Genomic DNA, 20,127 nt, shown 5'->3' on the forward strand with positions numbered 1-20,127 from the left:
AACACTGCCCTAGACTACCATCTTGTGGTTAAAGATTATTATTTCATGCTTTCTTTTTTCCTAAATAGTATGTAAATTATTTTAAGTATAATACATAATATTTAAAAGAAGAAAGTAAAATTGCCTATCGAATTGCTGACAATTGTCTTTCTAATTATACAATGCAAATTCAGTTACTATTCATTGCTTCATTGACCTTTCTAGCAGCCTACAGATTCTATATACCTGTAAATATTTAAATCTGGAAAGAATGGGCACATATATATTGATATATATTTTCCTCAATTACTTAAAATTATTCATTTATGAGTCTAATTTAATGAATAATGTTCATTTTAAATATTCTTATCAGTACATTATTCTTATGTGAGATATACAAATGGAAATTAACGCTTTCCTTTGAAAGAATTTGTGCTCATTATTTTTATTTCTTTTTATTAAAAATAACTATAATTTAAGTGCATACATACGCAATACACAAAACATTAAAACAGTTTTTTAAAAATTTGAAGAAAGTGAACAAATCTTAACAATTCTAACTACATTATATCAAATGGCAAAATATAATTTTAAAACAAAATTGTACTATCCAAATCCTAACATCTTTGACCATCTTCCTTAAAAGTGTCTTTAAAAATTCCAGATTGGAAGATGATTCCCTTTTATACAGGTAAAACTCTACGTGATTTAAATATATTTGACAATTTTGTCCTCTGAGCCACGTGAAATAAAACAGAAAACCCACTCACCAATAACACACCACTTGACATATAGCCCAAGTAAACAGCACCCCCAATTCTTTGTGAAATGGGCTTTGCAGGCAAATGATAAGAAGGGGGAAATGAAATGCTTTCATCTTTAAGTATACAATAGACATTCCAGGTAATGGGAACAAAGACACAGATGCTAGAAATCAAAAAAAAGTTGCCTCCCATAAAAGGCAGAAATATAGTCTTGACATATTGTCGAAAATAACTGTTCCATGGAATTAAGAATGCTAACAACAACCCCACAAATGCGAAAAAAGAGCCAATGAACATTAAGACCTGAGCAACCTTCATTTCTAATGGGAAGAATTCTTCAAAAAGATCAAATCCATGACAACATTCCAACGATTCAAAGTCCTTTGAATTTGGAGGAAAGCAGATCTTCCATATTCCCAACTGAGTGACACTAGCTGCATAATGGCTACTTTTTTCATTGAACCACATCCTCCAGTCCGGGTGCTGTATTGCAGTTGGCAAGAAGATGCATCCCATAGTTCCTGTTACAAATCCAATCAGTTCCAGGATATACATCCTCTCCTTTAGTACTTCCTCCGAAGTTCTGAATGCAGGCAGCATTTTAGAACGTTCACACAAAAGCACAGAGTGCTGAAAAGATATGAATTGTTGTAATTCTTCAATACTTTTACTCTCATTTATCACATTTCTAATCTCTACCATTGCAGTTATTTCTATACTGTCATAGATTTATTCATTAGCTTGAATTAGCATTAACTAGATGTAACTTATAACATTTAAATATCTATTTCTGTGTTTTAGAATAGCTTCTTTTTAAAAAAAATATCTAATTGTTACATTGTTGTATGAATCATACTAATCTTTTTATTATAAGCACTCAGAATAAAATCCAATCAAATTAAAAATATCAAATGTATGAAAATCTTAAACAGAGTCACAATATTGATTCATAGAACAAAATTACACATTGGTGGTCACAAAGAAATTCTATTATTAATATTAACTCCTATTCCTCCAGCAAAACATATTACATTCTCAATTATATCCTAATTTTACAGCTTTATTTCTTTCAAATATTTTAGAATGGGGAATCTTTACTAATACTGTATGTAGGGCTAACTGCCTGAATGGTGCACTGTAATTTAGACTATTTCCTTAGTACTGAAATAATTCCAGGTTTTAGACCATCTTTGCTAAGTTGACCTGGTTATTAATTTTATTGACTCAAGCAAAAATGTAAAATCTTTCTGTGGTGGACTTCCTGGTTTTAATCAGTCCTCTCTCTCTTACTTTTTCTCCCTCCCTCCCTCTCTATGTGTGTGTGTGTGTGTGTGTGTGTGTTTGTGTGTGCGTAAGTGAGAAAGGGGTGGTGGGGAGGGAGAGCAGAGAAAGAGGAGTATCAGTTAACATTCTATTGTAAAAAAATTAAAAATATCTTTCACGTGAATCAAACTTTAACCTGAGCTCCATAAAACATAGCACATGTGAAATGGAACATAATGTGATTTGCAAAAACAGAACTGTGTTAAAATTATCATGCAATTTATTTCCTTTGTTTTTGCCTGTGGAGGGAGGGAGGTTATCACTGGAATTGTTACTGGAAATTCAGAATCACTTCCAAGATCCTGCCTCTGATTGATACTTCTGGATGATACTTTCTACTTTATCATGACAGTAATTTGTTGTTGTTGTTAAAAGAAAATGTGTGTGTGTGTGTGTGTGTGTGGTTTTTTAGATAGGGCACAAAGTAGAAAGCTAACTAGTAATGTTATTACAGTTAATATCATAAATAGTAAATAGCTAATCTAGTCCACAGCTTTTTAACATTACTAAAAAGTGCTAAATAAATGCTCATTTGACAAACCATGATAGGCAAAAAGTCAGCAATGTAAATGTCATAGAGTTGGAATGATCACTGGCTTGCCTTGATGAGTAAAATGTGCTTACCAATTGCAGAGGAACTACTCCAAGTAAGGTAGACAGAAAAACAGGAAATACAAGACTCCAGGGAAGATGCTTTGGAGATGTAGGTATCAGCCCTCTTATCAGAAAAAATGATGGCACTTTTCTTTTTAACCTAAAGCAAAGAATGTAATTTTTGTTTGTTATTTTGTACTGACTCAAATACTTTGGCCACCTAATGAGAAGGAAGGACTCACTGGAGAAGAGCCTAATGCTGGGAAAGACTGAGAGCAAAAGAAGAAGGGGGTGACAGAGAATGAGATGGATGGATGCAGTCACTGAAGCAGTAGGTATAAGCTTAAATGGACTCCAGAGGATGGTAGAGAACAGGAAGACCTGGAGGAACATTGTCCATGAGATCGTGATGGGTCGGACACAACTTCACAATTAACAAATGATACATTTATTTTTGTATATCCACTAACCTAGGTAGCCATTAACTGAGTAAAATCTCTTTATCGCCTATTGTAGCAACACACAATCACATCAACTAGGTTAACCCTAATCATTTGGGGAAATGACATTTTCACAGCCAGTTCCTCCATGAAATCTTATATCTAATGTAATTTCCATGAATTAATTATGTAAAGGACATCAAAGACCTGACAAGGAAAGTAAAAGCAGTTGATGTATTCACATCTACTGGTTTCAGATTGGACAGATCTAGAAGTTGAGATATAGATAATATTTTCAGATTTGCATAGTAATCCAGATTTCACTACGGGGTACCAATAGATTAGAACAATCCACAAGGAACATGACTACCATCAGATTACATCATTGACCTTTTGAGGCAAACTTGAATGACATCATCATAGAGAAGTCACAAGTACATTTACGATATCCCCAAAGAATACTAAGGATACCAATTGCACCCTCACTTTTTAGCTTTCATTTCTATGTAGCTATCTTTTTGATCAATAGCTCAAACAATTCTATCTCTTCTTCTAAATTCTGAATTTTGTATTTCAGTTGCTCTGGTCTACTTCAACTCTTTCAAAGTAATTCACGAGTTATTAATTCACAAGTTATTAAAATTCACGAGTTATTCACGAGTTATTAAAAATATGATCACCAGTTATTAAAATTCACATGTTATTAAAAATATGGAAAAATACATGAGATTAAAAAATATAACAACCTGGTCACGCTTCAAATCAAAAACAACCTCACAAACGACCTCAGAAACCACCTCAAAACCAGCCTGGCTGAAATCTGTCTGGACTAGACTAAAAGAATTCAAACAAGACTAAGTTTTCACTAGTCATTCTTTGGAACAAACATTCCTGTTGCCCTGGGAAACTCAACGGTTTCAGTTGAAATGTTTAGAACAGATTTAAAATAAAATATTTAAAATATAGATGAACTCTTTTGCTCTTTTACTATTAGAAATGTAGCTTTAGCTGCATTAACTAGTAGCTTCTAGTAGCTTCACAGTATAAGATTTTAAAGATGCAGTGTGCTTTTTACAAGCTATTCATTCTTACAGAGCTTCAGAAAAGACCATATTTTGATTTCTGTTTCTATATTGTATAAAAAATATTCTAAATTATTAATCATAACAAACATTTTTAATAAAAGGAAGACAGTATTTGTATTGCTTATAATATGAAAAAAATGAATGTAAGGATGAATTAATATGTGAAATAGAAAAGGATATCACATGGAAACAAAAATTTCCTTTGGGAAGGTCAAAAAAGAGGGCCTAATCTAGTCAAATAAGCTAACACTTTTTCTAAAACATTTTTTTTTTGTTATAGAATAAAATAGAAAAATATGAAAGCACATAATAGGACATACTCTTAGTGCTTATTTTGGGGCCCAAAAGAAAATAAATCCGGTTTTATTTTCAGGGAAACCTGGTATGTATGCTTGCAATGTTACCTCTAGTTTTTTTCCGGGGTGGGCGGAAAAGTATAGTGTCTGCGCTGGGCAGCATAGAAGTATAAATAAATAAATAAATGAATGAATGAATAAATAAATAAATCCCTTCTTTTTAATTAAAAGAAATTAATAATAAAACAAAACCAAAATCTATTACTATTAAAACTAGAACAACCAGCAAATCCAAAAACATAACTATAAATAGAAACAAGTGAGGGCTGGGGTTTTTTTCTCTGTTATTACAAAATAATACTATGGAGGGATATAGCATTGCTTCCAGCTGTACGGATTCAGCTCCAGTGATCTTAGAAGCCGATGTCTTAGAAGAACTTGAACGATTAAAGATAAATAAGGCAATGGGTCCAGATGGCATCCACCCCAGAGTTCTTAAAGAACTCAGATCTGTCATTGCTACCCCCCTGACTGATTTGTTTAACCAATCCTTGTTAACAGGAGAAGTTCCCGAGGATTGGAGAATGGCCAGTGTTGTGCCTATCCACAAGAAGGGCAGTAGAGAAGAAGCTGGTAACTACAGGCCAGTTAGCTTGACATCAGTGGTAGTTAAAATAATGGAGACTCTACTCAAAAAGAGGATAAATCAGCACCTAAAAAACAATAACTTATTGGACCCAAATCAGCATGGCTTTACTGAAGGCAAATCATGTCAGACTAATCTCATTGATTTCTTTGACTATGTCACAAAGGTGTTGGATGAAGGTGGTGCCGTGGATATTGCCTACCTGGACTTCAGCAAAGCCTTTGATACGGTTCCACATAAAGAGCTGAGAGATAAATTAGTGAAGATTGGACTTAATCCCTGGATAGTTCAATGGATTTGCAGCTGGCTGAAGCGTAGACATCAGAGAGTTATTGTTAACGGCGAGTATTCTGAGCAGAGTCAGGTTACAAGCGGTGTGCCACAAGGGTCTGTTCTGGGTCCTATTCTTTTTAATATGTTTGTGAGTGACATAGGGGAAGGTTTGGTAGGGAAGGTTTGCCTATTTGCCGATGACTCTAAAGTGTGCAATAGGGTTGATATTCCTGGAGGCGTCTGTAATATGGTAAATGATTTAGCTTTACTAGATAAATGGTCAAAGCAATGGAAACTGCAGTTTAATGTTTCCAAATGTAAAATAATGCACTTGGGGAAAAGGAATCCTCAATCTGAGTATTGTATTGGCAGTTCTGTGTTAGCAAATACTTCAAAAGAAAAGGATTTAGGGGTAGTGATTTCTGACAGTCTCAAAATGGGTGAACAGTGCAGTCAGGCGGTAGGGAAAGCAAGTAGGATGCTTGGCTGCATAGCTAGAGGTATAACAAGCAGGAAGAGGGAGATTATGATCCCGCTATATAGAATGCTGGTGAGACCACATTTGGAATACTGTGTTCAGTTCTGGAGACCTCACCTACAAAAAGATATTGACAAAATTGAACGGGTCCAAAGACGGGCTACAAGAATGGTGGAAGGTCTTAAGCATAAAACGTATCAGGAAAGACTTAATGAACTCAATCTGTATAGTCTGGAGGACAGAAGGAAAAGGGGGGACATGATCGAAACATTTAAATATATTAAAGGGTTAAACAAGGTCCAGGAGGGAAGTGTTTTTAAAAGGAAAGTGAACACAAGAACAAGGGGACACAATCTGAAGTTAGTTGGGGGAAAGATCAAAAGCAACATGAGAAAATATTATTTTACTGAAAGAGTAGTAGATCCTTGGAACAAACTTCCAGCAGACATTGTAGATAAATCCACAGTAACTGAATTTAAACATGCCTGGGATAAACATATATCCATCCTAAGATAAAATACAGAAAATAGTATAAGGGCAGACTAGATGGACCAGGAGGTCTTTTTCTGCCGTCAGACTTCTATGTTTCTATGTTTCTATTATTTAAGTGCTTTTACCATATGCTTTAAATCAAGTCACTTCTCTCTGTTTCTCTCTCTTTCCTGTCATTCTCTGCCTCAATCATTTTCTCATTTCTCTTTTTTTCTCCCCTTTATTCTATCATTTCTCTCTCTCTCTTGCTTTCTCTCTCTTGCTTTCTTCCTCTCATTCTCTCTCACTCTCTTCCTTCCTGTCTTCTCCTCTCTCTTTCTTGCTCTCTCACTCTCTCTCTTCCTTCCTATCTTCTCTCTTTCTCTTTCTCGTTCTCTCCCTTCCTTTCTTTCCTTCTCTCTTCTTTGCTCTTTTTTCTATTTCTCTCTCTCTTCCTTCCTTCCTTCCCCTCTTCCCCTCCCTCTCTTTCTCCCTCCCTTTATATTTCTCTCTTCCATCCTTTCTCTCTCCCTCACTTTTCTCTCTCTTACTTCCTTCCCTCCCTCCCCTCCCTCCTTCCCCTCCCTCCCTCCTTCCTTCCTCTCCACTTCTCTTTCCCTCCCTCTCTTTCCCTTCGTTCTCTCCACTTCTCCGGCGGGCAGCTGGCCAGCAGAGCCGGCTTTGCTGGCCAGCACAGGGCTTGAGCCTGGTGCTGTGAGGGGAAAGTGGTCACCTCCACACCCCTGCCCAGGAAAGAGGTGCAGGAAAGTAACGCGTTTGAAAAGCGTGCTGCTTTCCTGGAAAGCCAGTTTTGCTGGCTGTCGCGCCCTCCCGTTGGATCTGCATCCTCCCCTTGGCTCTGCCTCCCACCACCGCGCAGCTCACCTCAGAAGCCTTGATGCTTTGCTGGCCAGCACGGTAGCGTGGGAGGAGGCAGATTTCAGAGCGGTGTAGACCGATCCCAGGCCCATCGTCCCTGGCTCCAGGGAGCAGCTCCCAGCGTGGCAGCTGGGGAGGAGGCCAATGCCTTCCCTGATGCCGTGCAGGTGTGCATCAGAGCAGGGGCGGCAGCTGAGGGGAAGCGGAGGGGCGTGGGAGGAGGTGGGTGCGGTCGATGGCCGAGCCGAGGAAGCCACGGCTTTCTCCCCCGCCGACACCTTGGGAGGGGTGGATCAGCAGTCGGTCAGGGAGAAACCGCGCCGGCTCCTTGCCAGCTTGGAAAACTCTGGGCTGTCCTTAGGATTTGCCTGCGTTCCAGCATGCTACACAGCTTAGAGGGAACTATGTATGCTTGTGTGTGTATGTTTGTCTAGAGTTTAAGAAACCATATTTTTTTTCAAATTACTACAAAAAGAAGGTAATGCTATCTCAAAAATGAAGAAGTCCAATCATGAAAAAATAGTAGTTTTCCTTCTGCCATGCTAACAGTACATATTGGCAGGTTTTTGTGATGGAAAAATAATAAAATAAGACTGCAAACTCCCTCCTCTTCTCTCGCCTCTCCTTTCTGCTCCTGTGTCTTTTGTTGCAAACTCTTTCCCTCATTTTCTTCTGCCATATCCTGCTTCCCCCACTTGCATGTGTAAAGAAGGTTCTGAGCTGTATGCCAAAGCCCTTCATAATTGAGCATCAGGCACCCAGTTGCCTGAAAATTCCACTCTGTCACATAGGTGCAATTTTTTGACACTTTCCCCATTTAACTTTATCTCACTTTTTCAAAAAACGTTCCCATGAATTACCGTATATACTCGAGTACAAGCCGACCGGAGTATAAGCCGAGGCACCAGTTTTTGCCACAAAAACTGGGAAAACCTATTGACCTGAGTATAAGTCAAGGTTAGAAAATGCAGTGGCTACTGGTAACTTATAAAAGTGGAAACCAATAAAATTACATTAATTGAGACATCAGTAGATTAAATGTTTTAGAATATTTATTTTAAAGAAAACCAGTTAACTAGCTCTGTAAATTTAAAAGAGGGTAAGTAAACAAAAGCAATCTGGTAATAACAATAAATTAAAAAGTAAAAAAAGTAGCTCAATCAGCAACCAAGCTAAAACCTATTTCTAAACCTAACCCAGGTGTCTTTAAACCTGACAGTTTTAAGACTGGTGGACATCAACTCCCAGAATTCCTGCACCAGCCATGCTACTTCTGGAGTAGGAATTGAAGTCCACAAGCCTTAATCTTTCCAGGTTTGAAGACTCTTGCATTTTTAACCCTAACCCATGGGTCTTTAAACTTGAGTTTTTAGAAGCCTGGAGAGAGTTCATGCTGTCCCCCCCCCCCTTTAGCTTGCTGGCTCTCCCCTCTTCCATCTCCCTTTATTGCCCCATGTGTTGTTAGGGGAAGCAGATTTGCTAAGGAGATCCACTTGGGACAGCAGCAGGGGATGGAGGAGGAAGATAGCTCTTTCCTTTCCTTCTACTTCCCCCGCGGCTGTGGGTTATTCTGGCTCTCCTCCTCCTCCTTTTCCTGCTGCCATTCCACATGGTGATTTGGCGCCCTCTTGTGGTGACCCGAGTATAAACCGAGGTTGGGTTTTACAGTTCATTTTTGGGGCTGAAAAACTCGGCTTATACTCGAGTATATACGGTAGATCTCTTAGATTTCACATCTATCAATCCCACAGTGTACAGTGGTATCTCTACTTAAGAACTTAATTCATTTCGTGACCAGTTTCTTAAATAGAAACATTCTTAAGAAGCAATTTTTCCCATAGGAATCAATGTAAAAGCAAATAGTGCGTGCAGACACATTAGGAAAGAAATAAAAGCTCGGAATTTGGATGGGAGGAGAATGAAGGAGGACAGTCGCTGCTGAAGGAAGAAGGTTGAGGTGAGTGGAATAAAAATAATCCAAAACTTTAAGGCTTAAAAGAATAAAAGGAGGGACTCTGAGGTGGCGAGCAAGAGCACGCGCCTTCCATACACCCGGCGCGAGGCTGCCTCCCATACACTGTGTCCCATACAATGGCTGCTGCTGCTGCTGCTACCTGCTGCCTCTTCCTTCCTATGCTGAAGGGCTCCTCACTCCTCTCACTCGCTTACTTTGTAGCCTATGCCTTTCCTTCGCTGTGATGACTCCCGGCTGCCCAGAGCGTTTATTTTCTCTGGCAGAGGTTTATTTCCTCTCCAATCGCCCAGAGAAAGGAAAATGCTTCATTCACTCTGGACTGCCAAAGCCTCTTTAAGCACCACCAAAAGGCTCCTATGGCAACCCAGAAAAGCGTGAGATGGCCGGGAGTAAAGGGGGAATGGCATGAAACTGGCTGGGCTTTTGTGCCGCTCTCAAATTTCCTGGGAATTTTTTCCAGGCTTGGGTTCTTAAATAGTAAATGGTTCTTAAGAAGAGGCAAAAAAATCTTGAACACCCAGTTCTTATGTAGAAAAGTTCTTAAGTAGAGACGTTCTTAAGCAGAGGTACCACTGTATAAGAAATCTCTACCTTGCTATTTCCTCTTTCTTGAAAAGCTACAGCCAATGATAATTTCAATAAGCATGTTTTTTGTCTTTAGCATTATGTTCCTTCAGAATTTCAGTGAAATAAGATTTATCCAGGCATGTCTGAAAGTATTAATATTTTTTTTAAAAAACTTATCAAATACAATATTAGACATAATTCATATGTCTGGTCTATTTACATGCTGTAATTTAAAAACAAAAAATCCTAAAAATAATAAAGTTAGAATAAAACAATGGATAGTAAGATACTTCTGGCAGATGTTGAAAACTTCATATCAAATGAAAACAATCTCTCTATTAGAGGCATTGGTGAAAATTTTTAAAATGACATCTAGATTACATTATAACGAAATGACCTTTAAATGATATTTTTCAAAGTTTTAAACATGCCATATACTTTCACAATCAAAAATTTACCTTTACACTTTTTAATTCATTAGATTTGTAGGCTGTCTTTCTACTCTGGCCTATTTTGGAGCACAATGAGGAAAATAACAAATGTTTACTTTGACCAGAAAAGTGCTTTACTTTTCAGAGACAGAAACGGAAAGGGAATATGATATATTTCTTAGTATGTTAGATTATTTATTTATTTTATTTATATGCCGCCGCTGTCTGAGGACTCGGGGCAGCTTACAACATATATACACATATATAATACAATATATACCGTATATACTTGAGTATAAGTCGGCCCGAGTATAAGCCGAGACACCTGTTTTTGCCACAAAAATTGGGAAAACTTATTGACTCAAATATAAGCCCAGGGTGGGAAATACAGTGGCTACTGGTAACTTATAAAAATGGAATATTCTTCTATTGTAGCTTCTTAAAATTGTTTTTGTAGAAGAATTAAAAAAAACATATGAAGAACAGTTGCAAGAACTGGGTATATCTAGTTTAATGAAAAAAAGGACCAGGGGAGACATGATAGCATTCTTCCAATATCTCAGGATTTCCCACAAAGAGAGTCAACCTATTTTCCAAAGCACCTGAGGGCAGAACAAGAAGCAATGGGTGGAAACTAAACAAGGAAAGAAGCAACTTAGAACTAAGGAGAAAATTCTTGACAGTTGGAACAATGAATCTGTGGAACAGCGTGCCACCAGAAGTTGTGAATGCTCCAACACTGGAAGTTTCTAAGAAGATGTTGGATACCCATTTGTCTGAAGTAGTGTAGTGTTTCCTGCCTAGGAAAGGGGTTGGACTAGAAGACCTCTAAGGTCCCTTCTAACCCTGTTGTTATTATTATTATGTAACTTTTTTCCTTCCAAAATGTTTTTTATTTCTTGCATCTTTCTTCCTCCCCTTCCAAAATCTTTCTTTTTCTAAATTCCAAAACCCTCTTAAAATATCTTTAGGAATCTTATCTTAATCTTAAAACCTGTTATCTTAATCTTCATTACAATATCAGTATAATTTTCTTACTAATTGGGATTTCATATATTCTTTCAAAACAATTGCTTAAATCAAACTTCCATATAATAAATATTCAGATTTTCCATTTAAAACATCTTTCATAAGTTAAAATCATTACTATCTCAATAGATGAGTAAATAACAATTGGGGGTTACTCAATCATTAATTGTAAAATCTTTCTTCTACATGATATTTATCTTGCATAAGGAGAAACCATACTCTTAAAAAAGGTAAATCTATTCATATTAATTATGTAGAACAAATGATTAATGACAAAATTCATACTCTTAATAATATTATCCTAACCTTTGTATTGTTTTAAACAAGTCAGCATTAACAATCCTCTTGGGTATAAGTATAGTTGGGAGAAAAAGTTTAATTACACAGAATTATCCCCACTTGAAGCAACAATTTCTTACAAAATAACCTATCCTGTTAATCAAATTTAAATGGGTAACTTACATTTTACTTGTACATTTTATTTACTTGTAAAATAGTGTTGTTGGCTTGATCAGAAGAGAAAGCCATGGTTCCTTCCTTTTGAAAGTCTCTTCAACCCTCCCGCCCCTTTCCCCAGTGCTTCCTGTAGAGGAGGAGCTGTGATTGTTACAGCCTGCTGCCAATCAGATAGCTCTCTCAGTGCCTCCTTTCTGTATAGAGGAGGATCTGTGATTGGTTCAGCCTGCTGCTAATCAGGCAGCTGAGGGGTATTGCCAAGAGCAGAAAGAAAAAAAACCCTCGTGTTGCCAGCCAAGAGGTTTCTTTGCTTCCTGCCTTTCACATCGGAACTGTGGAGCTTTGGAAAATGCTGCAGGGCAGTTTTCAGGTCAGTGAAAGTCAGTGACTCTAGTATAAGCCGAGGTTGGATTTTTCGGCACATTCTTTGTGCAGAAAATCTCGACTTCTACTTGAGTATATAAGGTAATATAAATATCTAAAAATACAATTAATTAACTAATTGTTCTTAAAAAAACCCTGGTATCATTAAAAATCATTCATTCCCATTCAAACAGGCATACATCACACTCATCGGACAGGGGCTAAGGTCTAGTGGCCCCAAGCCTGGCGGCATAGATGAATCTTCAGACTCTTATGGAAGGTAAGGAGGGGGGGCAGTACGAATCTCTGGGGGGAGCTTAAATTACTTAAAATTATTCATTTATGAGTCTAATTTAATGAATAATGTTCATTTTAAATATTCTTATCAGTACATTATTCTTATGTGAGATATACAATTGGAAATTAACACTTTCCTTTGAAAGTTCACTTACACATGACTTATATAGTTCATATTTTTTAAATCATTTCTTTTGAAAACAGACCATGAGATGAGAAAGATAAGATGGTACCTTCATTCCTCAGTTTTTCTTGTGAATAAGCTCCATACAATAAATATCAGGCTCCCCTCCCCTGTTGGTAAATATTATAACATTTTTTGATTAATAACTGTATTTTACATAGCATGTATACAAAGGACTAAATGTATGTTTTTCAAAGAGAAGTAACAATTTAGCTGAAAAATCAGACAGGTAACTGTCTTACAAAGCTTTTCTGTGCTTATATGTGAAATGTAAATGGACATGGAAACGTTATAATTAATATATTAAAGATGTATACATACTTGTTTTCAAAGTGAAGTTACCTTTATCTTCTATCGTCCTTGAAATTTAATGCTGCTCCTGAGACAAAATTGCCTGGCGAAATGGCAGCACCTAATTAACTTTCTCTGAGCACAAAAGCTAAGCAAGATCAGAACAATCTACAGTGATACCATGTGTTACAAACTTAATTGGTTCCCGGACGAGGTTCTTAAGGTGAAATGTTTGTAAGACAAAACAATGTTTCCTATGGGAATAAATGGAAAAGCGATTAATGTGTGCAAGCCCAAAATTCACCAATTTTGCCAGCCGAAGCTCCTGTCTTTGCGCTGCTGGGATTCCCCTGAGATTCCCCTCCATAGGAAACCCCACCTCCGGACTTCTGTGTTTTTGCGATGCTGCAGGGGCATCCCAGCAGGGGAATCCCAGCATCGCAAAAACGAGCGGTCACTGGCAACATAAGTCTGGAGGTGGGGTTTCCGAGAGAACGATCATTGAAATTGCAGCATCGCAAAAACAATGAAATTCTCGAAACCCCATCTCCAGACCTCTGTGTTTTTGTGATGCTGCGATTTCACTCAGGCTCCCCTCACTGGGAAACCCCACCTCCGGACTTTCATTGCCAGCGAAGCACCCGTTTTTGCGCTGCTGGGATTCCCCTGCTGGGATTCCCCTGCAGCATCACAAAAGCATGGAAGTCCAGAGGTATGGTTTCCCATGGAGGGGAGCCTCAGGGGAATCCCAGCAGCACCAAAAAGGGTGATTCGCTGGCAACGGAAGTCCTTAGGCGGGGCATCCCAGCGGCAGCGGTGGGTTTGTAGGGTGAAAATAGTTTGTAAGAAGAGGCAAAAAAATATTAAACCCCGGGTTTGTATCTCGAAAAGTTTGTATGATGAGGCGTTTGTAAGATGAGGTACCACTGTAGTTAGTTTGGAAAGTTGAACAAAAATCCCAGAAGGCAGTATCAAATTGCTTCCATATTGTTGCCAAGAAAGCTATTTGGAAACAAACATCAATAAAATGATGAGATGTCATTCTCATAATGGGCTAGATTTTACTTTTGCCTCCCAAGGACAATTCTATCTGTCCGTCAATCACCCTGGGGGGGGGGAATTATTGACTCCCTAAGAGAGGGTCCGCAACTTGGGCATCCTCCTCGATCCACAGCTCACAGCTGTGGCAAGGGGGGCGTTTGCCCACAGTCACTCATGCCCTCATCACCTCAAGGTTCTATTACTGTAATGCTCTCTACATGGGGCTACCTTTGAAGTGTGTTCAGAAACTTCAGATCGTGCAGAATGCAGCTGTCAGAGCAATCATGGGCTTCCCTAGGTATGCCCATGTTACACCAACACTCCGCAGTCTGCATTGGTTGCTGATCAGTTTCCGGTCACAATTCAAAGTTTTCGTTATGACCTATAAAGCCCTTCATGGCACCGGACCAGAATATCTGCGAGACCGCCTTCTGCCGCATGAATACCAGCGGCCGGTTAGGTCCCACAGAGTTGGCCTTTTCTGGGTCCCGTCGACTAAACAATGTTGGCTGGCAGGACCCAGGGGAAGAGTCTTCTCTGTGGCGGCCCCGACCCTCTGGAACCAGCTCCCCCCAGAGATTAGGACTGCCCCCACCCTCCTTGCCTTTCCTAAACCTCTTAAAACCCACCTGTGCCGTCAGGCATGGAGGCACTGAGACATCTCCCCTTGCCTATGTAATTTTATGTATGGTATGTTTGTATGTATGCTTTTTATATAATGGGCTTTTTAGGCTTTTAATGTAAAGTTGTTATTTTAGACTTTAATATTAGATTTGGTATTGTATATTGTTTTATCACTGCTGTGAGCCACCCCGAGTCTGCGGAGAGGGGCGGCATACAAATCTAATAATTAATAATAATGGCATGATGTCATTTTCTTCTTCTTCTTCTTTTTTCAGGACTACCTAAAAGAAAATGACATCATGGCAGTGGAACAAAAGGGCAATAAAAGACGAAGTAGAGGTATGAAAGACCAGCTCCTAATTGATAAAATGATTTCAAAGAACTGTAAGAACAGGAAAACATCCTATACATGACTTGGATTGACTACAAGAAAGCCTTTGACTCATTGCCACAAAGCTTGATCATAAAATGTCTGAAAGTCATTGGAGTCAATGAAAACATCAGGAAATTCATAGAAAAGACGATGAAATATTGGAAGACTGAGCTTTTTGTTGGGAATGAAAGCTATGGACTTATCAACATCAGAAGGGGCATCTTCCAGGGGTATTCTTTGTCCCCATTGCTATTCATCATTGCTATAATCCCGCTGTCACTCATCCTACAGAAAACAAACCTAGGCTACCAAACTGTTAGAATTCACCAAAAATTTCACACCTGCTGCATATGGATGACCTGAAGTTGTATGAGAAATCAGAAACTGAGATACAGTCAATAACCAACACTGTGTGACTCTTCAGCAATGACATCAGTATGGAGTTTGGCCTGGATAAATGTGCCACAGTGGCACTGAAAAAGGGGGAAATCACTGAAAGTGAGGGCATTGAAATGCCAAATGGTCAAACCATCAAGTGCCACCAGCCAGAAGCCTACAGATACTTGGGCATCTTGCAACTGGATAATATCAAGCATGGCCCTGTGAAAACTGTGATCAGCATAGAGTACATCCAGAGGACCAGAAAAAATTTGAAGAGCAAACTGAATGGTGGCAACACTATCAAGGCTATAAATACTTGGGCCATACCTGTCATTAGATACACACCTGGCATAGTGAACTGGACTCAAGCAGAGCTGGACAACCTGGACAGGAAAATCAGAAAATTAATGACGATCCATCATGCACTACACCCCCGCAGTGACGTTGACAGGCTGTATTTACCAAGGAAAATAGGCGGCAGAGAACTTTTGCAAGTGAAACAGACAGTGGAAGAAGAGCAGCATGCATTAGCTGACTATGTGAAGGAGAGCAAAGAGTCAGCATTGGTGGAGGTCAACAATAGGAAGCTTCTCAAGGTGAAGCAAACTAAGGACCAGTACAGAAAAACTGTAACTCAATGCCGTATGGACAGTTGGCGGAACAAAGCATTGCATGGAGAAGATTGAGGGCAAAGTGGATGAGGAAAAGACCTGGTCATGGCTTACAAGTGGAACATTCAAAAAGGAGACAGAAGGACTAATACTGGCGGCACAAGAATAGCCCATTAGAACAAATGCTGTCAAAGCCAGAATTGAAAAATCAACAGATGATCCAAAGTGCAGACTCTGCAGAGAAACAGATGAAACAATCGATCACATACTCAGCGGCTGCAAAAAGATTGCACAGACTGACTACAAGCATAGACATGATGCTGTGGCACAGATGATCCACTGGAACTTGTGCCGGAACTACCATTTACCAGTGGCAAAGAACTGGTGGGATCATAAGTCCAAAAAAGTGGTCGAAAATGAGCAAGCAAAACTACTGTGCGACTTCCAACTTCAGACTCACCAAATTCTGAAGCATAACACAGAAGACATCCTGATTCTGGAGAAAAAGAAAGTATGGATCATCGACATCGCAATCCCGGGGGACAGCAGAATTGAGGAGAAGCAGCAAGAGAAATTAGTGAAATACGAAGGTCTAAAAATCGAGCTGCAACGACTCTGGCATAAGCCAGTGAAAGTGATCCCAATGGTACTTGGCACGGTGGGCGCAGTGCCAAAGGATCTCAGCGGACATTTGAAAACCATCGGAATTGACAAAATCTCCATCTGTCAATTGCAAAAGGCAGCTTTACTGGGATCGGCAAACATAATTCGCTGCTACACCATGCAGTCCTAGGTGTTTGGGAAGCGCCCGACTGGTGTTGGAATACGAAATCCAGCATAGTGATCTCGAATGCTGTGTTTTATTGACATAATAATAATAATAGTAATAGTAATAGTAATAATAATAATAATAATAATAATAATAATAATAATATACTATTGTAAACACTTTTGTGTACAATTGACATACTGGGATATTGATACAATGGCTTTTCCTTTTTCCTTTCCTCCCCCTCAACCCTGGCCTCTATAGGGCAAGACCAAGTGGGAAACTGGAGTCACAGAGGGAGACAAAGAGGCAAGGCTTCAATTTGACTTGGTCTCTGGGCAGAAAGGACAATGTCCCAAGCATTCTTGGACTTTCCTGCTGCTAGTCAGAAGAACAATAAAATCTTTTGGAACCTTTATAGATTGGTGGTAAGGACAATCAATGTCTTAGCAATGTCTTAGTATTTAGTCACATTTAATCACCAAACTTCGACTATTAATATAGCCAACTCAATGGTGGGTTGCTCCCGGTTCGGCTCATTTCTAAGAACTGGTAGCGCCAGTGGCAAGAGACTCCGCCCATCTGTCCAGGATGTTTCTGTCCATATTCATGCAGAAGCATCACACACAGGCATGAAATGCATGCATGAAGCAGTAGCAAAGGGTTTTAGAACCCACTACTGAGCCAACTAGAATCATGACATAAAAAGTTATTGTATTGGCTGGATTCATATATGATATAAATCTAGAGTGAACAAAGCATTTTCCTTTCTCTGGGCGCTTGGAGAGAGAATAACCACTTCGCTGTGGTGACTCTCCTGCGCTGCCTCACGTACACCCGGCACGAGGTTGACTTCGGCAGCATCTGGGTGCAGAAAGGCAAAAGGAGGGGCTTCGACTGGACGGATCAACTTGACTTCAGCCACACCAAGGAGTCACTACAGTGAAGGAAAGGTGCTGGCTACAAAGCGAGTGAGTGAGAAGAGGGGGGAACCCTTCAGCATGGAAAGGAAGAGGAAGCAGGTAGCAGCAGCAGCAGCAGCCACCTTTCAATCAATGTAGCGGGAGGTTCCCCCCTCTCGTCCGCCTGGGGTTCTTTCTCTGGCGCAGTATAAGGGAGGCAGCCTCACACCGGGTGTATGGGAGGCACGTGCTCCTCTTCACTGCCTCAAGTCCCTCTTTTTCTTTTTTAGCCTTAAGGTTTTGGACTGTCCTCCTCTTCTTCCTCTTCCTCTTCCCACCCAAATTCCGAGCTTTTAATGGGTTTGCATGCATTATTTGCTTTTACATTGATTCCTGTGGGAGAAATTGCTTCTACTTACAAACCTTTCTACTTAAGAATCTGGTCACGGAATGAAGTAAGTTCTTAAGTAGAGGTGCCACTCTAGAGCAATCAGCCTCTGATGTCATTTAAAAAAAAAGAAAAACAGATACCAGTACCTTTTTTCTGTTTAAAAGGAGCACACAATACACCTTGAGGTAATCCTCAATGTACTGTTCAACAGTTTATTTAGGATTAAGGTTAGGGTTACAAGAGCATTGACAACCCAGATTCACTTAACAACCATGTTATTAACAACTGCAGTCACTCACTAAACAACTGTGGCAAGAAAGGTTGTAAAATGGGGTAAAATTCCCTTACTGCCTCATTTAACAACATAAATATTCAATTAAATTAGGGTCATCAGTCAAGGAATAGCTGTACTAGTTTTCAATTGTTGATTCCCTGAGCAGCCAGCCAGCCAACCAAGCAGACAGAAAGCTCAGTCTTCATTGACCTGTTCAGCAGCATTTAGAACAGAATAGAATAGAATTGAAGCTGAAAGGGACCTTGGAAGTCCTCTAGTCTAGTCCCCTGCTCAAGCAGGAGAACCTATACAGTGGTACCTCGAGATACGAGTTTAATTCGTTCCGGACCTGGGCTCTTAAGTCGAGCAGCTCTTATCTCGAACGACTTTTCCCCATAGGAATTAATGTAAATAATTTTAATTGGTTCCAGCCCTCAAAAAACTCACAAAGTTAGTCTAAATTATGCAGAAAGACATGTTTTTAATGAAGAAATGTACATGTACATATAAATGAATAATGAAGTTTCTTTCACTTAACTTGTAAACTTTCTTAAACTTTTAAATTTACATATGTTCAACTTCTCTGCCACCCAATCCTGTAGGACAGAGGTCCCCAACCCTTTTTGCACCAGGGACCGGCTTTAAGCGATCAAGAGAGGAATGGGTGAATGAATGGACGGAGGGTGGGAAGGAAGGAAGGAAAGAGGGAAGGGACAGGAACAGAGGAAGGAAGCAAGGAAACTTATGAAAGGGGAGAGTAAGAGAGGAATGAGTGAAGGGAGGGAGGGAGGGAAGAAGGTGGGAAGGAGAAAGAAAAGAAGAAATAGAGGAAGGGAAGGTAAAAGAGAGAAAGAAAAAGAGCAAGAAAGAAAGAAAGAAAGAAAGGGTGAAGGGACAGGAACAGAGGAAGGAAGCAAGGAAACTTATGAAAGGGGAGAGTAAGAGAGGAATGAGTGAAGGGAGGGAGGGAAGAAAGTGGGAAGGAGAAAGAAAAGAAGAAATAGAGGAAGGGAAGGTAAAAGAGAGAAAGAAAAAAGCAAGAAAGAAAGAAAGAAAGAAAGGGTGAAGGGACAGGAACAGAGGAAGGAAGCAAGGAAACTTATGAAAGGGGAGAGTAAGAGAGGAATGAGTAAAGGGAGGGAGGCAAGAAAGTGGGAAGGAGAAAGAAAAGAAGAAATAGAGGAAGGGAAGGTAAAAGAGAGAAAGAAAAAGAGCAAGAAAGAAAGAAAGCAAGAAAAAAAGCAAGAAAGAAAGAAAGAAAGGGGGAAGGGACAGGAACAGAGGAAGGAAGCAAGGAAACTTATGAAAGTGGAGAGTAAGAGAGGAATGAGTGAAGGGAGGGAGGGAGGGAGGGAGGGAAGAAGGTGGGAAGGAGAAAGAAAAGAAGAAATAGAGGGAGGGAAGGTAAAAGAGAGAAAGAAAAAGAGCAAGAAAGAAAGAAAGCAAGAAAGAAAGAAAGGGGGAAGGGACAAGAACAGAGGAAGGGAGCACGGAAACTTATGAAAGGGGAGAGTAAGAGAGGAATGAGTGAAGGGAGGGAGGGAGGGAAGAAGGTGGGAAGGAGAAAGAAAAGAAGAAATAGAGGGAGGGAAGGTAAAAGAGAGAAAGAAAAAGAGCAAGAAAGAAAGCAAGAAAGAAAGAAAGAAAGAAAGAAAGAAAGAAAGGGGGAAGGGACAGGAACAGAGGAAGGAAGCACGGAAACTTATGAAAGGGGAGAGTAAGAGAGGAATGAGTGAAGGGAGGGAGGGAGGGAAGAAGGTGGGAAGGAGAAAGAAAAGAAGAAATAGAGGAAGGGAAGGTAAAAGAGAGAAAGAAAAAGAGCAAGAAAGAAAGAAAGAAAGGCAACTTCAAAGAAAGGCTCACTGAGCATCTCTCACTCTCTCTCTCTCTCTTTCTATCCCTCTCTTTCTCTCTCTCCCCCCTCTCTCTTTCTCTTTCTC

The 20,127-nt window shown here is 39.6% G+C and overlaps 1 long non-coding RNA gene across 2 annotated transcripts; it reads left to right on the forward strand.

Annotated features, from left to right (window-relative positions):
• Positions 1-11,974: 11,974 nt before the first annotated feature.
• Positions 11,975-17,038, forward strand: LOC139155222 (uncharacterized). 2 transcript variants are annotated; one of them, XR_011557048.1, is made up of 4 exons: positions 11,975-12,056; positions 12,244-12,329; positions 14,762-14,825; positions 16,885-17,038. It is a non-coding gene; the product is annotated as an uncharacterized lncRNA (long non-coding RNA). The 2 variants fall into 2 exon arrangements; XR_011557047.1 differs by lacking the exon at positions 14,762-14,825.
• The last annotated feature ends 3,089 nt before the right edge of the window (positions 17,039-20,127 follow it).

Source organism: Erythrolamprus reginae (assembly GCF_031021105.1).
Source record: "Erythrolamprus reginae isolate rEryReg1 chromosome 4 unlocalized genomic scaffold, rEryReg1.hap1 SUPER_4_unloc_3, whole genome shotgun sequence".
Lineage (NCBI taxonomy): Eukaryota > Metazoa > Chordata > Lepidosauria > Squamata > Dipsadidae > Erythrolamprus > Erythrolamprus reginae.